Source organism: Lipotes vexillifer, unplaced genomic scaffold (assembly GCF_000442215.2).
Source record: "Lipotes vexillifer unplaced genomic scaffold, Lipotes_vexillifer_v1.1 scaffold587, whole genome shotgun sequence".
NCBI classification, from domain to species: Eukaryota; Metazoa; Chordata; class Mammalia; order Artiodactyla; family Lipotidae; genus Lipotes; species Lipotes vexillifer.
In genome coordinates this window covers 736,936-757,944 of record NW_006790779.1, presented here as the reverse complement: position 1 = coordinate 757,944, position 21,009 = coordinate 736,936, and the positions used below count along the sequence as shown (strand labels likewise).

General features: G+C 39.8%; 1 protein-coding gene and 1 pseudogene across 2 annotated transcripts in view; one reads left to right on the top strand and one right to left on the bottom strand.

The window, feature by feature from the left end:
• The window catches only part of ZFX (zinc finger protein X-linked), a 55,378-nt gene extending 39,562 nt beyond the window's left edge, over positions 1-15,816 (bottom strand). Inside the window, exon 1 of one of the 2 annotated variants that reach the window (XM_007463968.1) lies at positions 15,427-15,816. The gene's annotated coding sequence lies outside the window, so the exon portion shown is untranslated. The remainder of the gene's footprint in view (positions 1-15,426) is intronic. The other variant, XM_007463969.1, reaches the window with a different exon arrangement.
• LOC103074532 (protein tyrosine phosphatase type IVA 1 pseudogene) lies at positions 6,088-6,600 on the top strand (annotated as a pseudogene).
• Positions 15,817-21,009: the final 5,193 nt, after the last annotated feature.

Below are 21,009 nucleotides of genomic sequence, written 5' to 3'. Positions count from 1 at the left end.
AAACAGATCAATGGAACAGGATAGAAAGCCCAGAGATAAACCCACGCACCTATGGTTAACTAATCTATGACAAAGGAGGCAAAGATATACAATGGAGAAAAGACAGTCTCTTCAATAAGTGGAGCTGGGAAAACCGGACAGCTACGTGTAAAAGAATGAAATTCGACCACTCCCTAACACCATACACAAAAACTCCAAATGGATTAGAGACCTAAATGTAAAGACCGGACACTGTAAAACTCTTAGAGGAAAACACAGGAAGAACACTCTTTGACATAAATCACAGCAAGATCTTTTTTGATCCACCTCCTACAGTAATGGAAATAAAAATAAACAAATGGGACCTAATGAAACTTTAAAGCTTCTGCAAAGCAAAGGAAACTACAAACAAGACGAAAAGACAACCCTCAGAATGGGAGAAAATATTTGCAAATGAATCAACGGACAAAGGATTAATCTCCAAAATATATAAACAGCTCATGCAGCTCAATATTAAAAAAACAAACAACCCAATCCAAAAATGGGCAGAAGACCTAAACAGACATTTCTCCAAAGAAGACATACAGGTGGCCAAGAAGCACATGAAAAGCTGCTCAACATCACTAATTACTAGAGAAATGCAAATCAAAATTACAATGAGGTATCATCTCACACCAAGTAGAATGGGCATCATCAGAAAATCTACAAACAACAAATGCTGGAGAGGGTGTGGAGAAAAGGGAACCCTCTTGCACTGTTGGTGGGAATGTAAATTGATACAGCCACTATGGAGAACAGTATGGAGGTTCCTTAAAAAACTAAAAATAGAATTACCATATGACCCAGCAATCCCACTACTGGGCATATACCCAGAGAAAACCATAGTTCGAAAAGACACATGCACCCCAATGTTCACTGCAGCACTATTTACAATAGCCAGGTCATGGAAGCAACCTAAATGCCCATCGACAGACGAATGGATAAAGATGTGGTACATATATACAATGGAAAATTATCCAGCCATAAAAAGAAACGAAATTGGGTCATTTGTAGAAACGTGGATGGATCTAGAGACTCTCATACAGAGTGAAGTCAGAAAGAGAAAAACAAATATCGTTTATTAACACATATATGTGGAACCTAGAAAAATGGTACAGATGAACCGGTTTGCAGGGCAGAAATAGACACACAGATGTAGAGAACAAACGTATGGACACCAAGCGGGGAAAGTGGCAGGGGGGTGGTAGTAGTGGTGGGATAAATTGGGAGATTGGGATTGACATATATACACTAATATGTATAAAACAGATAAGTAATAAGAACGTGCTGTAGAAAAACAAAATAAAATTCAAAACTTAAAATAAAAAAACTAATTTACCGTTTTTAAAAAAACCTAACAAAAATAATGTAACCAAACTACAAACATGGTTAATTATGAATCCAAAGTCAAGTTTTTGCAAATGTGATCCATCATATAACATATATAGACACATGCGCGCACACACGTGCATGCGCATACACACACAGACACCTTGACAAAGTATGGTTATTCTAGAATTCAAGGATGGAACCAAATAATGGCCCGAATTAACAGGTCAAAAAAGGAAAATCCTGATGTGCCTCAACAGATGCTGAAAAGTTGAGATTCAACATCTATTTTTTTTACTTAAACTAGTCAAACTGGAAGAGAAAGACATTTTTTTTTAACAGTTACAAAAAATACAATAAGTAGGAATGAAACCTTGGTACATGCTATCACATAGATGACCCTTGAAAACCTTATGCTAAGAAGGCAGATGCAAAAAGCCACATATTAGGGCTTCCCTGGTGGCGCAGTGCTTGAGAGTCCGCCTGCCGATGCAGGAGACGCGGGTTCGTGCCCCGTTTCGGGAAGATCCCACATGCCGCGGAGCGGCTGGGCCCGTGAGCCATGGCCACTGAGCCTGCGCGTCCGGAGCCTGTGCTCCGCAAATGGGAGAGGCCACAACAGTGAGAGGCCCGCATAACGCAAGGAAAAAAAAAAAAAAAAAAAAAGCCACATATTACAGGATTCCATTAATATGAAACATGAAGAATAGGCAAATCCATACAGACAGAAGGTAGACTGTCAGGGGCTAAGGGTGGGAGGTGATTGCTAATTGGGTACAGGGTTTCCTTCTGGGGGGATAAAAATGTTCTAAAATTACTGGTGATGGTAGCACAACTCTGAAACTACCGAAAAAAATCCCACTGAATTGTACACTTTTGAAGGGTGAATTTTGTAACAACTTCCTCTCAGTAAAGCTGGTTTAAAAAATACACATGCAAATCTTAAACTAGTTCATGTTACATGTATTTTTAAATAGGAGAATGATATCAGTATCACTTGATAACAAAAAGACATGTATTAAAACTAAGGTGAAACACTGAAAGTATTTCTTTTAAAGTCAAACTTAAGACAAGGATGCCCACTAACACTATTATTATTTAAGATTGTATGGGAACTGAACTGATAGGCAATGCAATTAGATAAGATAATGAAATACAAGATATAATTATTATTTGAAAGAAATTATATTTATTTATATATGACTTATCCAGGAAATTCAAGAGAATCAACTAAAATCTTAATATCAGAATGAATTCATAAAATGTGCTGGTTTAAAATTAATATACTTGATGGCAAAAGCTTTTTATTTTAAAGACAAAAGCTTTCTTATGTAACACTTAAAAATGTAAAATACCATTAGTAAGAGTAACTGAAAACTCTAAGTGGGATTTTTTTAATACAAGTATACAGAGAAATCAATCTTGCTCTTGAATATATTGGATCAGTAGTATTAATTCTCTCTTAATTAACCTCTACATTCAATCAAAATCCCAACACACTTTTGTTGTAAATCAATTGACCTTATATATGTAGGTCTACTCTCAGACACTATTCTGTTGCATTGATCAATCTGGCCTTGCACCCACTATTTTAATCACTGCATCTTTATAATAAGCTTTTAATATATGGTAGTGTAAGTTTTCCAACTTTTTTTTTCAAGACTGCCTTTGCTATTCCAGGCCCTTTGCATTTCCATATAAATCTGAGAACTGGTTTATTTAAAAAAAAAAAAAAAAAAAAAAAAAGAATAGTAGTTCCCACGTAAGGCAGTCAGAAGCATGAAACGAGTTAGATATGTCAAGAATATAGCATCAGGACTGGCACAGAATAAATGTCCAATAAATAAAGGTGCTCTTCTTTAAAAAAAAAAAAAAAGCAAAGCCTGTTGGGGTTTTGATTGGGACTTCGTTGAAAATTGACATGTTTATAACACATAATTCTTATCCATGAACATCGTATCTCTCCCCATTTATGAGTTCTTTCATTTCTCTCAGTAATGCTTTCACTAAAGGTCTTAGTAAGCTTTGTTGGGTTTATTTCAACGTACTGGATGTTCACTGATCTTACCATAAATTGTACTACTAGCTTTTAAAACAAAATATAAAACAATCAATCAAGTGTACTGGCTTTTAAATTTTATTTTCACGTTGTTTGTTGTTAGTACAGAGAAATACAAATTATTAATCAATGTCTCCCAACTATAATGTAGTAAAATTAGAAATAAATGTCACTGAGGTAATAACACCCCCAAAAAAAATTTCCTTAAATTTGAAAAGTCTCAATAATTCAATGGACAATAGGAAAATTATAAAAACCACAATATATTTAGAACTAAATAATAAAAAATCAATTCACATAAAATTCATAATACCAGTTACAGTTCAGAGGAAATTTTATAGTTTTAAAAGCATGTAAGAGTAGAGATTAAAAACTAATGAGCTAAACTATTTACAACAGCCAGGACACAGAAGCAACCTAAGTGTCCACTGACAGATGAATGGATAAAAAAGATGGGGCACATATATACAATGGAATATCACCCAGCCATAAAAAGAAATGAAATTGAGTTATTTGTAGTGAGGTGGATGGACCTAGAGTCTGTCATACAGAGTGAAGTCAGAAAGAGAAAAACAAATACCGCATGCTAACACATATATATGGAATCTAAAAAGAAAAAAAATGGTTCTGAAGAACCTAAGGGCAGGACAGGAATAAAGACGCAGACGTAGAGAATGGACTTGAGGACACAGGGAGGGGGAAGGGTAAGCTGGGACAAAGTGAGAGTGGCATGGACATATATACACTACCAAATGTAAAAGCGATAGCTAGTGGGAAGCAGCCGCAAAGCACAGGGAGATCAGCTCGGTGCTTTGTGACCACCTAGAGGGGTGGGATAGGGAGGGTGGGAGGGAGGGAGATGCAAGAGGAAAGAGATATGGGGATATATGTATATGTATAGCTGATTCACTTTGTTATACAGCAGAAACTAACACACCATTGTAAAGCAATTATGCTCCAATAAACATGTTAAAACTAATGAGCTAAACTTCCAACTTAAATTTTTTAAATGTCAGAATAAATGCAAATAAAATAGAAAGAAATATTAACCATACAGAGCAGAAACAGAAATGGTCAATAAAAAGAACTATTTGAAAAGCCTTAATATAGGCAAGTTATTGGCAGTACTCATCAGAAAAAAAAGGAACAAATTAATGAAATTAGACATTTTAAAGTCATTAGAGAAGCCTATATTTTATACCAATATATTTGAATTTTTATATTTTTCTAGAATACTGTTCATTTTGTATAAGTAACAATAACTTAAGAAAAGCCAAAAACACTTATCACCATTAAACAAACTATTAATCAAAAAATAACTCACAAAAAAGACACCAGGCAAAGACAGTTTCACAGATGACTTATAAGTTTCCAGAAACAGATCATATCTATGAAATACAACTTGTTTCCAAGGAGAAGAATTATTCCACAACACATCTTAAGAAGTTAGCATAAAAAGAAAAAAGTACATGGCAATAGCAAAAGGATGCAAATATCCAGGGACTCCAAAGACAGTTTAAAATACAAAATCTATGAATACAATTCATCACACGAATAGATGCTGCAAAAACATTAAAAAAACCAACGAAAACTCTAAAATGGTAAGTGAAAGAGAACATAAACTAATAAATATCTCCTCCCTCCAAAAAAAAGAAAAACGAAAATATCATACTTAATGGTAAAATATTATAAGCACTCCATTAAAGCACGTGGACAGTGATGCCTGTTATCAATGCTTTCATGCAACTCTGTGCCAGAGGCATTAGTCAATGAAGTAGAAGAAAAAGAAAACAAACAAAAAAGAGGAGGCAAAAAGGAATGGAAAAGAAGAAATAAAACATCTTTACTCACACACACCTATTTAGAAAATACAAGAATTATAAACTGTAATAATCTGTTATTACTCCCACATTTCACTGAATCTAAAAATACTGCCAATTTTAAGATGCATCCTTGTTTTACCTACATCTAAGAAAAATATCCTGCCAGTTAAACTGATGCTATACTTTATTATCTAGAAATTTCATTTTAGATTTATCAATTCTTTTAGACTTATTTAGACATATTTTCATCATATCCTGTGGATATATAGAAGAAAAAATAGAAGCAAAAGAAATTGGGAGTCCGGTGACCCCACGGCCGCCCGCGAAGCCGCCGCCCTGGCCCTGCCACCACGGCCACCTCAGGACCGGCTGTATGATTAGGCCACAATCTTCGATGAGTAGACATATTCCTCAGTTCTGTGGTGTTCTTGGTCATACATTTATGGAGTTTCTGAAGGGCAGTGGAGATTACTGCCAGGCACAGCACAACTTCCGTGCAGACAAATGAACTGTAGAAATTCATTACTACTCTACCAAGAAGCCCCCATAAGAGTGGTTAACCTGGACACAGAAGTGTTGAACTGAAATCCACAGAGCATTTTTTACAAGAGTTCTGAGCTGGATGGGGTAAAGCTCAGTGCACTTCCTTTCTTTTGCCTCAGTATCACTGAACTGAAGAACTGCTGCTTCTTGTTAGGAGGTTCATTTCATTTCCCATTACTCTCAACTTCATACTCAAAAGCACTGAGAATTTCAAGTGGAGTATATTGAAGTAGACTCAGTTTCTTTGCATCATTCCTGTATTCAAGTTTTTAAATTCTTTCATAAACCTATCGAGTGTTTTTTAACTAAATTAACATGGCTCGAATGAACCGTCCAGCTCCTGTGGAAGTCACTTATAAGAACACGAGATTTCTTAATCCAACCAATGCGACCTTAAACAAATTTATAGAGGAACTTAAGAAGTACGGAGTTACCACAACAGCAAGAATATGTGAAGCAACTTATGACACTACTCTTGTGGAGAAAGAAGGCATCCATGTTCTGGATTGGCCTTTTGATGATGGCGCACCACCATTTAACCAGACTGTTGATGATTGGTTAAGTCTCGTGAAAATTAACTTCCATGAAGACCCTGGTTGTTGTATTGCCGTTCATTGTGTTGCAGGCCTTGGGAGAGGTCCAGTGCTTGTCGCCCTAGGATTAATTGAAGGTGGAATGAAATATGAAGATGCAGTACAGTTGATAAGACAAAAGCAGTGTGGAGCTTTCAACAGCAAGCAACTTTTGTATTTGGAGAAGTATCGTCCTAAAATGCGGCTGTGCTTCAAAAACTCCAATGGTCATAGGAACAACTGTTGCTTTCAATAAAACTGGGGTGCCTGATGCCATTACTTGGAAGTGGAACCTAGACAGGACGGAATTTGTTGTACGTGTTAGCCAGCACGATGGCTTCGTGAAGTCTGATGAAGCTTCCATAGGAGTGTCGAAGAGCAGTTTTACCAAGCCACAAGCCTGGCAGAATTGCAACTTCTATGTCTGGGTTATGATCAACCTCCTTGGACACTTAGCAAAGGATTCTTGCTGTTCAGCATTTAAAATGTGCTTATTATCATTTGTACCAATTGACCTTTTCTGAAATCATGCAGTATTGAGTCATGTCTTTAAATCTGTTTCCACGCCAGAATCTTATCAATATATAAGAAATTTAGAAAGACTAGGTGCCGAAATACCCAGCACAATACTTATATACTTTTAGTATCACATAGAACTAAAATCCCAGGAACTAAGAATACTCTGGACCTTATGTGGTTTATTCTTTCCATCATTTCAAACATAGAAAGTAGGGCCTATAATGTTATTTGCTCACAATATGTTTAGGTCTTCCACATTCATACCAGTATACATCAGATTTGCTCATTTTGGTTTTTTTTAATTAACCAAGTCTTACAGTGATTATTTAATGTCTTTCTATAAATCTTATTTTGTGCTGTTATAGAAGACCTCCATTTTGAAAATCTACATTGTAAAAGAAGCACATGTCTTTAATGTCTCCAGACAAAAAAGCCTTACAGTTAATTTCAATGTTTGCACTTTGGGGTACAACCTACAGGGAGGGCCTGAAAAAAGAATGGGAGGGGGCTATTAAATATTTTTAGTAAAATGTTGCCTTTGTCTTGTGCAGAACATGTAGAATATGTGCTTTAATTTAGTAAATATTTTTTAAAAGGTGAAAATACTTTGTTATTGTAGCTAAAACAATTCTTAATCATAAAATTTCTGAAATTCTTGTAATTTTTTTTCAAACTTATCTTAAGTTGTTTACCATTTTATTTTTGTTTGAAGTGTGATTCCCAACCTCTCTTCGAAAAAAAAAAAAAAAGGTTTCTGCTAATGAACTGAGCAGACATTTAATATTTTATATGCCTTTTGAGCTGTGTAACTTAATATTTGGATATTTGACAATTTGTTTTATTATGTAATTGATAAAATGGTGATGTGTATTAACATTAGCTCAACCATATATTTATACTGTCTGCGAACATGTGGTTATAGTTCTGTGGGGGAAATAATTTGTCAGTGTTCACCAGCTTGTAAAAATCCAGTGTGAGACATGCTGCAGAGCGGCTAGGCCCGTGAGCCATGGCCGCTGAGCCTGCGCGTCCGGAGCCTGTGCTCCACAACGGGAGAGGCCACAACAGTGAGAGGCCCGCAAAAAAAAAAAAAAAAAGAAAAAGAAAAGAAAGAAATTGGTAGAGTACTCCTAAAACTTCACATTCAGGGTGCTACTATGGAATGCTTTTCTACTCAAAGCTATTCAATCTTTCCTAACAATATTGTTCTCTACCAACAAGAGTGCTGCTAATGCAGCATTTCTTAAAATGCTCCATAATTATCTATGTGATTTTCTTTCCAGTAAGACACCCACCTCACAATTCCTTCTGCCTTCAGGTGTATTGTTGGGTGTGAAATTAAAACACAACAATGCACATACTCATTTAAGTGATGACAAAATGAAGAGTCCTGACCAAGTATGTGCATGTAAAAACAATAACTACATCATGACTGCTACCTCGACAACACTGATTATAGGACACCATCAAACGAAGATCTGTATGAATCTCTGTCATATTAAAATGGGGGCGGGATGTACTTCAGAATCTATGAAATATGGTAATACGGAAGTTCAGCAAGGTTACATGATCAATAGAGAAACAGTATCTAAAAGAAAATCCTATTCACAATAACAAAAATTATACAAATTTTTTTCTAGCAAAAAATCTAACAAAAGTTGTGCAAGAGCTTTATGAAAAGCAGTAGAATATGCCCAGATTCAGACCCCAGCTCCACTACTTAGCATACATCTATATGTATCTACATATTATTCTATAAATTTGATGCAAATACAATAAAAATCCAACAGTTTTTCATAGAAACCAACAAACTGACCCAAAAATAAACAAAGGAAGGAAAATAGCTTTAAAACTCCGAAGAAACAGAACACTTATTAAGATTTAACTATAAAGCTATCATTGTTAAATCAGAGTGGTATAGGTATATAGTCAAAGAGACCCATGAAATCAGAAGAAAGTAGAAACAGATGTATATATGTGAGAATACGATAAACTTCACAAGTTGCATTACAAATTAGTGAGGAGAAAGGCTGAACTACTTGGAAAATTCATATTAAAAAGATAAAATCAGGGGGCTTTCCTGGTGGCACAGTGGTTGAGAATCTCTCTGCTAATGCAGGGGACACGGGTTCGAGCCCCGGTCTCTGAGGATCCCACATGCCACGGAGCAACTAGGCCCATGAGCCACAACTACCGAGCCTGCGCATCTGGAGCCTGTGCTCTGCAACAAGAGAGGCCACGACAGTGAGAGACCCGCGCACCCCGATGAAGAGTGGCCCCCGCTTGCCACAACTAGAGAAAGCCCTTGCACAGAAACGAAGACCCAACACAGCAAAAATAATAATAATAAATTAATAAACTCCTACCCCCAACATCTTCATTATTATTATTTTTTTTTTTTTTCGGTACGCGGTCTCTCACTGCTGTGGCCTCTCCCGTTGCGAAGCACAGGCTCCAGACACGCAGGCTCAGTGGCCATGGCTCACGGGCCCAGCCGCTCCGCGGCATGTGGGATCTTCCTGGACCGGGGCACAAACCCGTATCCCCTGCATCGGCAGGCGGACTCTCAACCACTGAGCCACCAGGGAGGCTCCCAACATCTTCTTTAAAAAATAAATAAATAAAGATAAAATCAGATCCATATATCACACAATAGAGAAAAAAATTCCAGATGAATTAATGACCTAAATATGAAAAAGCACAGTATCATTATGACCTTGGGGCAGGAGAAGAATTTCTTGCAGATACAAGAAAACATAAACCATAAATGAAAAAGAACTGAGAAAACTGACTACTTTCACATTAAAAAGTCCTACACAAAAAAATATTCCACAAACAAAGCTAAAGAATAAGCCACAGACTAGGAAATGGTATTTTCAGTGTATAAAACTACAAGCCATTAGAATTCAGAATATAAACCAATGAGAAAAAGGCAACAGTCCAATAAAAAATGGACCAAGGATAGGCACAAGCAAGTCATAGAAAACTCAAATGGCTAATAATACGTGGGAAAAAAGGCTCAACAACACGAGTAATCTAAGAAATGCAAAAGGAAAACAGCAATGAGATACCATTTATACCTAAAAGATTGGAAAAAATTGCAAAGTCTAATCTTTTGGCAGTGGTCTGGAGAAATAGGCTCATACACAGCTGATGGGCGTGTCGAATGGAACACAATTTGACATTTGGCAATTCCCAGTAAAGTTGACAAATGCACAGACTCTTGAATGTAGCGACTCTACTTCTATAATCCCAAGAGAGAAGAAACTCATATAAGGATGCTCACAACAACATTGTTTGAAATTGCAGAAAACTGCTAACAACCTAAGGGCCCCTACCTAAGAATAGATAAATAAAGCACAGTATATTTATACATTAAAATACAAGTAAAATGAATGAACCAGATCAGTAGTTTTCAAACTTCTTGGACTCAGGACCTCTTTACACTCAAAAATTGAGGACCTCAAAGAGTTTTTGTTTATGTGGGTTCTATCTAGAGACGTTTATATTAGAAATTAAATCTGAGACACCTTAAAAGTATTCATAAAAAATAAACCCACTGTATATAAACATGAACATTTTTAAATAACTATTTTTCAAAACAAAAAATTGTGAAAGGAGTAGCACTGTTTTACATTTCTGCAAATCTCTTAAAGGACAGGCTTAATAGAGGACAGCTGGATTCCCATAACTGCGTCTGTGTTCAATCTATCATGACATCACATTTCTTGGAGGCTCTGTACAGTACTTGTGCAGTGTACAAAAGAATGAGGCTGGAAGAATCTCAGGGATCCCTGGGAATTCCTGGAGCACACTCTTGAGAACCGCTAAGCTAGATCTACATACAACATAAATAAATCTCAAAAACACATTGCTAAGTTAAAAAATATATATATAAAATGATAAACACAGTATGATACCATTTATGTAAAGTTAAAACACATAAAGCAGTACTTGACATTGTTTGTGGTACATACATATTAGGACAGTGGTTATTTCTGGCAAAGAAAAGACAGGAATGGGATAGGGAGGCACTCTTCAATCTGTAACGTTTTCTTTCTTTAAATACACAAAAAGTTATGAAGCAAATATGTTATAAAATATTAAGATCTGTTAAATCTGGGCGATACCTGCTTTTCAGTAATTCTGAAATATTTCATAATTTAAAATATTTTTTCAATCCTAATGGCTGTATTCTTCAAGGCCACGGAGCTTCCTTAAAATGTTACCTCCGTTTGAGTAAAATATAGTTACAAGATTCCTGGATTTTATTAAAAGTTCTTTGGAAAACTAATTTGACAGGACTAAGTATACACTGGCCATATTAACCCCAAGCTTAAGCGCTGGGGGCAGGGTCTACTCAGCTTATGTGGCATATGCCTTACTACGCACACCCCTTGCTCAAAGGATACAGTGACTAGGCAGATGCTTGAATAGTTGAAAACGATTCAACTACACAAAATTCTCTGCACCCCAAAATTGAGAGAATTGCTTTTAGATTACTGTCATTACCATGTACCAGGTAATGCTCGGGGACAAGGATAAATGAGAACCTGTCTCTACATCCAGAGTTTAGAAAAGATAACAAAAATACAAATACACAGCTAAAATATAAAAGGTTAAATGCTAAATTAAAACATACCTACATTGTTATGTGAGACAGAAGAATAAGCCTGGAAAAATGATGATGCCATAAACAGAAAGAAAGCTATAAGCAGGAGCTGTTTTAGGGGCTCTGTGTTTTAAAAAAACGTTTTTTTCCCAATAAATAGTACTGGGCATCTACTATGTTCCAGATAAATGTGGTTTCAGCCATGTTGAGACAGTAAGACATCTGAAAGGAGGTAGGCAATGCTAGAGAAACTAGAGAGGATGGGCATGGTAAAGGGCACAAAACCATGCAAGAAGATTCAAGAGAACAGGATAGACAACTGACCTTGAGGAAAATCCCATAACAGAAGGCAGAGAAAGTATAGAGTTTCTGAAACAAAGAACACTTTTATATAACACACCTGCTGACATGCTGCAGAAGTCTCCCAATTTGGGAAACAGCGGATCTAGGAAAAGTGGAATGAAAAGAAATGAAAACACTGGTGAAAGGAGAGATAAGACAGCTGAGGTTTTTGTAAGATGAGCAAACCTAGGAAAGTTTATACGGAGAGGAAAAGGCATCAGCAGAGTTAGAGGGCAATGATGCAAGTGGCAGAATCACACTGACAGAGCTCCATCCTTTGGGACCAGTGGATCCCACAGGCAGAGCATCTGGGCCTGAAGGAGGCCAATTTTTCCCACAAGTGAAGAACAGGAGGACAGCCTAGGGAGAGACAAAGGAAGAACATGAAGTGGAAGGAAGGAAATTCAATTGCTTAGATCAGATGGCTGTCTATCTTTCTGACTTCAGTAAAAGATTAGGTAATCTCTGCTGAGGCTGAGGGGTTTCAAGGACAGGTTGAGGAGTTTAAGAGTAAAAAAAAAAAGTTTGGAATTGCCAGTGTGCATAAACACAAATAGTACAAACAAGGTCATAAGTGGCGATACAAGCCCAGGTAGGTTGAGAGAGGAAGCATTTACAAAAAGCAATGTGGAAAAAAGTTTTTCTTCAATGCATTGTGAGCATGTTTTTAAAAAAGGAAACTTGCATCTATCTGAAAGATACACAAGTTAAAAACTAACACCTCATTTATCCAAGACAGTTGTTGTTCCACCAGTTTTCCAGACCACCCTTTCAGGCAAAAAGCACTTTAACTGTTTCCGACAGAAATCCTTCCAAACCCTACACTCCTGTCTTCTTAACTATACGACTGAAGTCCAACTCTTAATCTTAATCATCCACTCTTGCTGTACTGGAACATGTACTGCCACTGCACTGCGTGTGCAGCAATACGATTCTCTTTTAGAATTCTATGTCTTTCCCAGCTGTCAAGATATAAAGCAACTGGTTCTTTCAAGTTTACGTTTACCTTTACCATCTCAAGGACCACAGAGTGCTTTAGCAACTTGCTTCTAGTCAGCCTCCTAGAACGCACTGTGTCTCAAACTTTTCTAAACCATAGCCCTTTAAGATAAACGAGAATATTCAGTTCATTCCCTTCCCCTCATGGAGCAATCACTGCTCTGACCTGTTGCAGTTTAGGAAAAATAGAAAAACTGAAACAACTTTCTGGTGAATACTTATGCTACCTATAAATTTACGTATCATAAAATTCTAGGAAACACATTCCCAAAATGTGCATCGAGAATAGTTCAAATATTAATCAAAACATGAGAAGGCTTAGCTTAGTAAACAGCCTTAGTTATTACCCTCTTAATCAAAAAGGTGGTTCCTCTTACCACATGGAAAAACAGGGATTCCAAAAAGACCACCTGAAGGCTGCTGCCTTTTTAATCATCGCTTTTTTACTTTACAAAACTGACTTGTTTAAAAATTACCATGGGGATACTTACAGGCTCATTCCTCATTTTCGTGAAGTAACCCACAGCACTCGTCCTGTAATTTTCAACTACGGTAAATGAAAAGCTAGAAACCCCTCCCCATTTGTTTACTACAGAGATTATAATAACTCGAGCAAAAAGTTACTTGGAGTGAGAAATTAGAACAGAAAAAAGGAGCAGCTGCCTACTAGATATGGATTGTTGAAAAAGTAGCAAAATTGTCTGAACTTCTGAACATTCTTGATAATCATTCCTGCAGTTAAACACTGGTTGTTACTCTATCTCTCAACTTTGAAACTTCCTAGGCCAATGGAAGGGCTAAGTGACTATAAAGCCGGGCTCAGGTGCGTCATCACTCTTCTACTTGAGGGCTCCCTGGCCTCCCCCATTGAGTAAAAGCCCCTCCACCTGGAAAGCAAGCTCCATCCACCTTATTTAACCACCACTCCCCTACCTACACCATCTACCCCAGCCAAATTACATACTTGCTGTTTTCTGAAGAAGCTTCACCCTTGAAATGCCCTTTCCCCACCTCCACCTCAGTCTAACAAAGTCCTACCCATCCTTCAGTAAACCTTCTCGAAATGTCACCTAACCTCGTTTTCCTCTGGAACCCCAATAATTGGCTGTACCTTCCCGGCAGCACTTCAGCGCATTTCACCTCATCTCATCTGCCTCTGAACAACGAACTTCTTGGAGCCACCGTCTGCATTACAAGAACCTTTTGATCTTTCGCAGCACCTAGCACCGAGTTCACAGTAGTGTAGTATGCAATCAAAACTACTTTAAGGAGTGGAATTCCACCTTAGAATTTTTCAAATCAAATAGAGAAACTAAATACCATACCAGGTACAGGAACAATAAATACTGCATCACATTACGTTGTCCTTCAGTAAGAAAATAAAACCTTCTGCCCTTTTCTTACTCCTGAAAAAAAGTAAATACTACCAACAGATCGCTAATAGCTTAAATGCACCTTTTCTAGAAAGTTGTTTCCAAATTAATGAAATTCAAACGACTCCGTAAAATTTTTATTTCTCCGTTTCCGTGCTGTGCAATTTGCACTTTTCCCCTTACTACATGAAAGAGAACTTCTTTCCTATCCATTTAAAAATTTTTATTCCTTTCTTTCTTTCTTTACTCGAAAAGGCAGTGGCTGTTGGAAAACAACCGCATCTAAAGCACTCTAATTCACGTGGGACTTTGCTGGGGTAAAAATAAAATGTCTTGGGGTCCCACTTGCCGTGGTGAGTCCACATGCCTGGGCGGACCCTCAAGTGACCTGTAACAAGCGCGGGGGAAAGGCGCGGGGCCGGGGACGCTGAGTAACGAGATGGCCCCAGCGCCTGTAAGCCGACGAAGGCCGCCTGCGGCAGCTCGGCTGAAATGCAGCGGAAGCAGCAGCTAGTCACGGGTGCTGCGGTAGGCAGGGCAGGAAGGTGGCGCTGCCGCCGAGCGCCTAGAGCCCGAGTGCACTTCATGGCGGCGAGGGCAATGGCCGCAGTGGGGAGCGAGCACGCCCCCTCCGCGCGCACACGCTGCCGTGCCGGCCCTCCGGGACCCGTCACCGGAGCCGCCGCCACCGCCGCCGCCCGCTCTCCGACCCCCCCTTACGGGCTGTAGCGGAATTTTCTCTTCAGATGCCGCCTTCAAGATGGCGGCTCCCCCTCCCAGCAACCCCCTCAATCGTCCCCTGCAGCAGGCGCCGAGCCGCCGCCATCTTGTCCCCCGTCCCTCCCCCCCCTCATCGATATTTACATAGCGAAAATCGGCCCGGCCGGCCTGCGGCCTTCACCTCACGCCTGCAGCCTTCGCCTCCTTGCCAGGCCTCGCCCCCGCGCAGTGCCCCGGGCCGGCCACGGCACCGACCCGGGGCCCCTCGGCCGCGTCCCGGGCCACCGGCCGACCCTCCCCCAACCCCCGCCCGTTTGCGGAGCGCGGCTTCGCCGCCGCTCGGGGCAGCCGGGCTCCTCCCCGGGCCTAACTGCGGCCTCCTTGGGGCCTGCTCGGCGCCGCGCGCCACACCGCCCGGCCTAGCGCGGAAGGGCGCCACGCGGGCCGCCGACCAGGCCGGGACCAGGCCCCTGCGCGCGCGCTAGGCCCCGCGGCCGCGGCGGCGCCCGGAACTCACCGGACGGGCGTGCGGGCGGTCGGCGACGGTGGCGGGTGCTGCAGGCCGGCCTTTCTCTGGAGCACTGGGCCGGGCTCCGGCTGGTGGGGCGGGCGGAGGGAGGGAGGAGGGGCCGAGCTCGGAGCTGACAAAAAGCGGCCCAGCTCCCCGGCACGGGCCCGCCGTCAGCACGTCACGTCACCGCCCGGGAGAGAGACCCAGGAAAATGCGGAAGGGTACATAGGCCCCCTCCTTCGCCCGGTGTGTCTCCCTGGTGCCCCGGTCGGCGCGCTCACGCCCTGCAACCTCGGAGCCCAGTGGCCTCGCTGCGGCGGGGTCTCCGGCGGCCGGAGTCTCCGTGACAGCGCCCCCCTTCTTTCCCCCTCCTCCGCGCTCCCGCCCGCCGCCGCCGCCGCTACACACGCGCCGCTGCCGCCGCCTCGGCCGTAAAGCCCGCGCGGGGCCGTGGTCCGCCGACCCCGCGGAGAGGCAGGCGGCCCGCACCCGGCCCGGCCGCCCCCCACCATCTCCCGTGGGCCGCGGCCGCCCCCCGGGCCCTCCCCGGAGACCTACCGCCTCTCCGCGCCAGTCCTGGCCGAGGCGCCTGCTCGAGTTGTTTGCAGGCCCTCAGACCCCCGCCCGCAGTAAATGTGTTTTCTTCGTCCCCGTGGCTGGAGAAGAAGATAAATTTAGCAACCCCCGCCGTCCCCTGCCTTCGCTTAAAAAAAAAAAATCTTTGAAATAAAATGAAAATAGGCTTGCCAGTCTAAATGGGTGCGTGGGGAAAAGGAGGGGGAGAAGGGTTATCCTAGAGCACCTAGCAAACCGTTTAATTTTTTTTCTAAATAAGCGTTCAATCAGAGAACCTAATTGATTTTATTAGTTTACGGCGGGAAAAAATAAGGGTTACGTTTTGAAACTGGTTTTGCACATTGCAATGAACACGAATTTTTAGTGCATATTTTCTCTATATCCGTGTTTCAAAGTAGAAGAGTCTATGAAATATGTCTTGTGTGATTGTTTCATAAATAATGAAATTTTCACATTCTTTAATAAATACAGAGGGAGGAGCAGAATTGGGATTTGGGTGTTTTTTACAAACTACTTAAGTCTTTAAAAGTTTAAAAAGACTTAGGAGAGAAAGAAAAATATGTATTTGAGTAAATAAAACATTTATCAACCCCAAAGATGTGTATTTTGCATTTTTGTTACTGAAATTTTTATGCTCTTTCCATACTGAACTTGGAACCCAAATTATGTTTAAAACTTACTAGTTAAACGTTAAATGATGTAGCCTTTACATTAATCCGAATCTGTTATGCTTTATTTCTTCATTTAATTCACTAAATGTTAGATAAAGATATTTCTTTTTTTTTAATTCTTTGGCCGCACGGCACGGCACGTGGGATCTTAGTTCCCCCATCAGGGATAAAACCCACACCCCCTGCACTGGAAGCTCGGAGTCTTAACCACTGGACCACCAGGGGAGTCCGATAAATATACTTCTAAAGAGTAAATAAAACAAAAGTTATAAGGCAAATAGCATATTGGTGTGAATTCTCTTCAAATACAGAGGCCTTGTATTTTAGTTTCCTGTCATAACTTTTTAAAACTCCCAGAATGCAAGTTGTCCTTTCCCTCAGACCTCTTACAATTATAAAATTGCTTTCAAAAAGGAAAAGCAAAGGTAAAGTAAGAAATAATCTCTGAGGGACTTCCCTGGTGGTCCAGTGGTTAAGAATCCGCCTGCCAATGCAGGGGACACGGGTTTGAACACTGGTCCGGGAAGATCCCACATGCCTCGGAGCAACTAAGCCCGTGCGCCACCACTACTGAGCCTGCGCTCTAAAGCCCGCGAGGCACAACTACTGAAGCCCGCGCGCCTAGAGTCCGTGCTCCGCAACAAGAGAAGCCACCGCAATGAGAAGCCCGCGCACCGCAATGAAGAGTAGCCCCCGCTCGCCGCAACTAGAGGAAGCCCGCGCACAGCAACGAAGACCCAATGCAGCCATAAATAAATAAATAAATAAATAAAATTTTAAATGTAGTAAAAAAGAAGTAATCTCTGAGAATGTACTTGATGGTAAATTTCCTCTCAAGGCTTTAACCTTGATTTTTTTCAAGCAATTAAATGATAAATAACATGTCTTCATCATTTATAGAAAATTCCACTGGGCTGTGATATAGACTATTCACAGAAAGGTAAATAAAACTAATATTTTTTTCAAGTAAAAAAAAGAGAAATAGCTTGTATACCTACACTAATGTGATTTCAAAATATTGATAACCAGCGTTTAAGTACTTTCCAAGGGCCTCCTTTTAATGCTATGGCATGTCAAGGACGGGGTCTCATCAACCATGTAACTGTAAGCAACATGAACACAACCTAATGTCACCATTCTTGTTAGGTCTTTCATAATTACCATCAAATACTTCTGCATTCTTGTTAGTTCTTCCATAATTACCATCAAATACTTCTAAGTCCACTAGCACTTAAGAAAAAAGTGTCAAGGAACATAAACAAAAAAGATGTTTGCTCAATTTGCAAAACCAGAAGTAGTTTAGGTATTGATACTTTTAAAGAGCCTTTTGGCATCACTTTTCATCCATAAAGCGACTTAACTTTGATGGAAAAAAAGGAAAGGATGGCCTAGTTCTATTAATTATATTAAATAAACCATTACTGGAGTCCAACAAAGATTATTCTATAGATGACTGTACAGATGAGGTCAACTATACTTTTTTTTTTTGCGTTTTATAAAAGGGAAAATAATTTGTACTTCAAATCCCTTTATGGAAGGCTGTAAAAAACAGTGTATGATAAAAATCATTTTACTGGAATTACATTTAATATAAAATTCTTGTGTGATAAAAGTGAAGGCTCAAAGGAAGTGTGAACAGCAGAGATCAGGAATTGTTCGATGTAATAAAACACAATATAGGTTGTGAAAATATTCACAGTAGGACCTTGAAGACACCTAAAATCACTGAAAGCATTTGGTAATCAAGCACTAAGTGATTAAGCCCCTGACACCTTGCACTTAAAGGACCTACTGCAGCCTCTCTTGCATTGATGCTTTTATTGTTTTAGTATTAGGGACCTAGAGAATTCTGGGCAGAGGGAGTAAAAAGATGTGGTGCTTGCCCTTGGGGAACTCAGAATAAGGAGGCTGTGTATGGCTGAATACAAACATTCTTAAGTGCTCTCATTTTCTCACCTAAATAAACACACAATAAAGTGAAATTTTATTTAGGGAGATTGAGAGCAGAACATTTTAAAGGCATATGCTGTGAATACAAAGTAGATGGTTTCAAAGCAGCCAAAGGGATTTTGGTTATGTGCTAAAATTTATTTGTTCCTTCAGAGCTGTTAATATATATTAGATAGTTAAAAGCAACTACTCAAGGTTTTGACAGTGTTTTAATAACTTAACTAAAAATCCCTGACATGTTTATAGGTCCTTGAGCCAGGAATAATACAAGGCCTTTCAATCATTTTTCCAGAAAAAGATTGTTCAGAAAAGAAGCTGTTAAAAAAAGAATAAAAGAAGCTGTTGCTTTTCATTCCTTATCACTGACTGATGGAAATCCAAATAAGAAACATTAAATTATTAGCTTATGAGAAATATAGACCTTCTTGAATAAAGTTGTGGTAATTCATTACATTATATCCCAAAGGTTAAAAAAATATTTACTTTCCCCTAGAGAGACCATAGTTTTATTGAACTAAGCATGCCCTATAAAAATTTACCATTTATCTGGTACTTGATACTTATCTTAACATGAGCAAGTTGCATCATGTTGGAATTCAGCTGACTATAATTAATGCCAAGTAAGAATTTTTACTCTGAGTCTTTAAACCACACACACTCCCCAAGGGAAATAATTTTAAAATAAACAATGACTGACAATTAGGTGGTTTTTGAACAGTACTTTTCACACGAATCATCAGTTGAATAAGACATTGTTTAATTCCTGAAAATCACCAATAGCTAAATTCTACTTCATGGATTATAAATCACAGGACACAGCAAACAAATTAGCTCCACTAAAGAGGTGAAAATCAATATATGAGGTCTAGAATAACCAGTAATAATGAGCACCCCAGGCACCCAGATCGGGACCTCTATATACAATTTTCCACTAAAGGAATCAGGGTTCCTGTGATTCCTGGGCTGGAGCAGAAAAGTACAAGATGAACCAGGAATATCTCCTCATAACCGAAAGAAAGAAAGAAAAGAAAAAGTGTCAAAAGGTCTCAGGAGCCAGTTTAAAGAGACTCCAGTTGGCTAAAGATGAAAAAATTTGAACGTTAAAAGAATAATTGCTATGGATCAAAACACATTAAGTATGCTCCTGAGTTTATAATGAGGCTTTTAAAAATGATCAGCTAGGGGGCTTCCCTGGTGGCGCAGTGGTTGAGAGTCCGCCTGCCGATGCAGGGGACACGGGTTCGTGCCCCGGTCCGGGAAGATCCCACGTGCCGCAGAGCGGCTGGGCCCGTGAGCCATGGCCGCTGAGCCTGAGCGTCCGGAGCCTCTGCTCCGCAACGGGAGAGGCCACAACAGTGAGAGGCCCACATACCGCAAAAAAACCCAACAAAACAAACAAACAAACAAAAAATAAAATAAAAATGATCTACTAAGGACTTCCCTGCTGGCACAGTGGATAAGACTCTGTGCTCCCAGTGCAGGGGGCCCAGGTTTGATTCCTGGTTGGGGAACTAGATCCCGCATGCAGGCTGCAACTAAAGATCCTTCCTGCGGCAACAAAGATCCCGCGTGCCACAACTAAGACCTGGAGCAGCCTAAATAAATAAATATTTTAAAACTATAATAAAAATTTAAAAATAAATAAAAATGATGAACTAGTGGTGATGGTTGCACGGCTTTGTGAGTATACAAGAAACTAGTGAATCATATACTTTAAAAGGGTGAATTTTATAGCATGTGCCTTATATCTTTTTTTTGTCCCCCCTCCCACCTCCCTACCTCCCTGCATTATAACTTGATATCTAAAAAATGATCACCTTTAGAGAATACTAGAGAACCAACCATTATTTTGAAAACTAGTAAAGGGAAAGATCAAGTAGTACTTATCCTGTATGAACTATACCTCAGGTTAAACAAATAGTTGATGAAACGAATATTCTTTTAATAGAAGTATTCCTACTAATACATGAAGAAGGCTTGATAGAATTAGAATATCACCATTTTGCAACCACTAATAAATCAACGGATCTAAGCAACAATCATCAATAGCTGCTAACCAGAGTGACAACCAGATATATGCCTCATAATTGAAGTACACAATGTACTGGCCAAAAAAATCAAACCTGAACTTGATCAACCCCCTAGCTCTTTGCCAATTTACAGGAAACGTAAGGACAGAGAAACTTGTTGTTTCAATGAAACAACAGGGAATGTAATCGACAAAATCTAGATGGTGGGAAACACTATGGGATCTTCTTTCTTCAACAAATAAATTATAAGGAAAAAACATTCGAGGGAAAATCAACAGATGAGAAAAGACATAAAAAATATATCAATCAGGGCTTCCCTGGTGGCGCAGTGGTTGAGAGTCCGCCTGCCGATGCAGGGGACA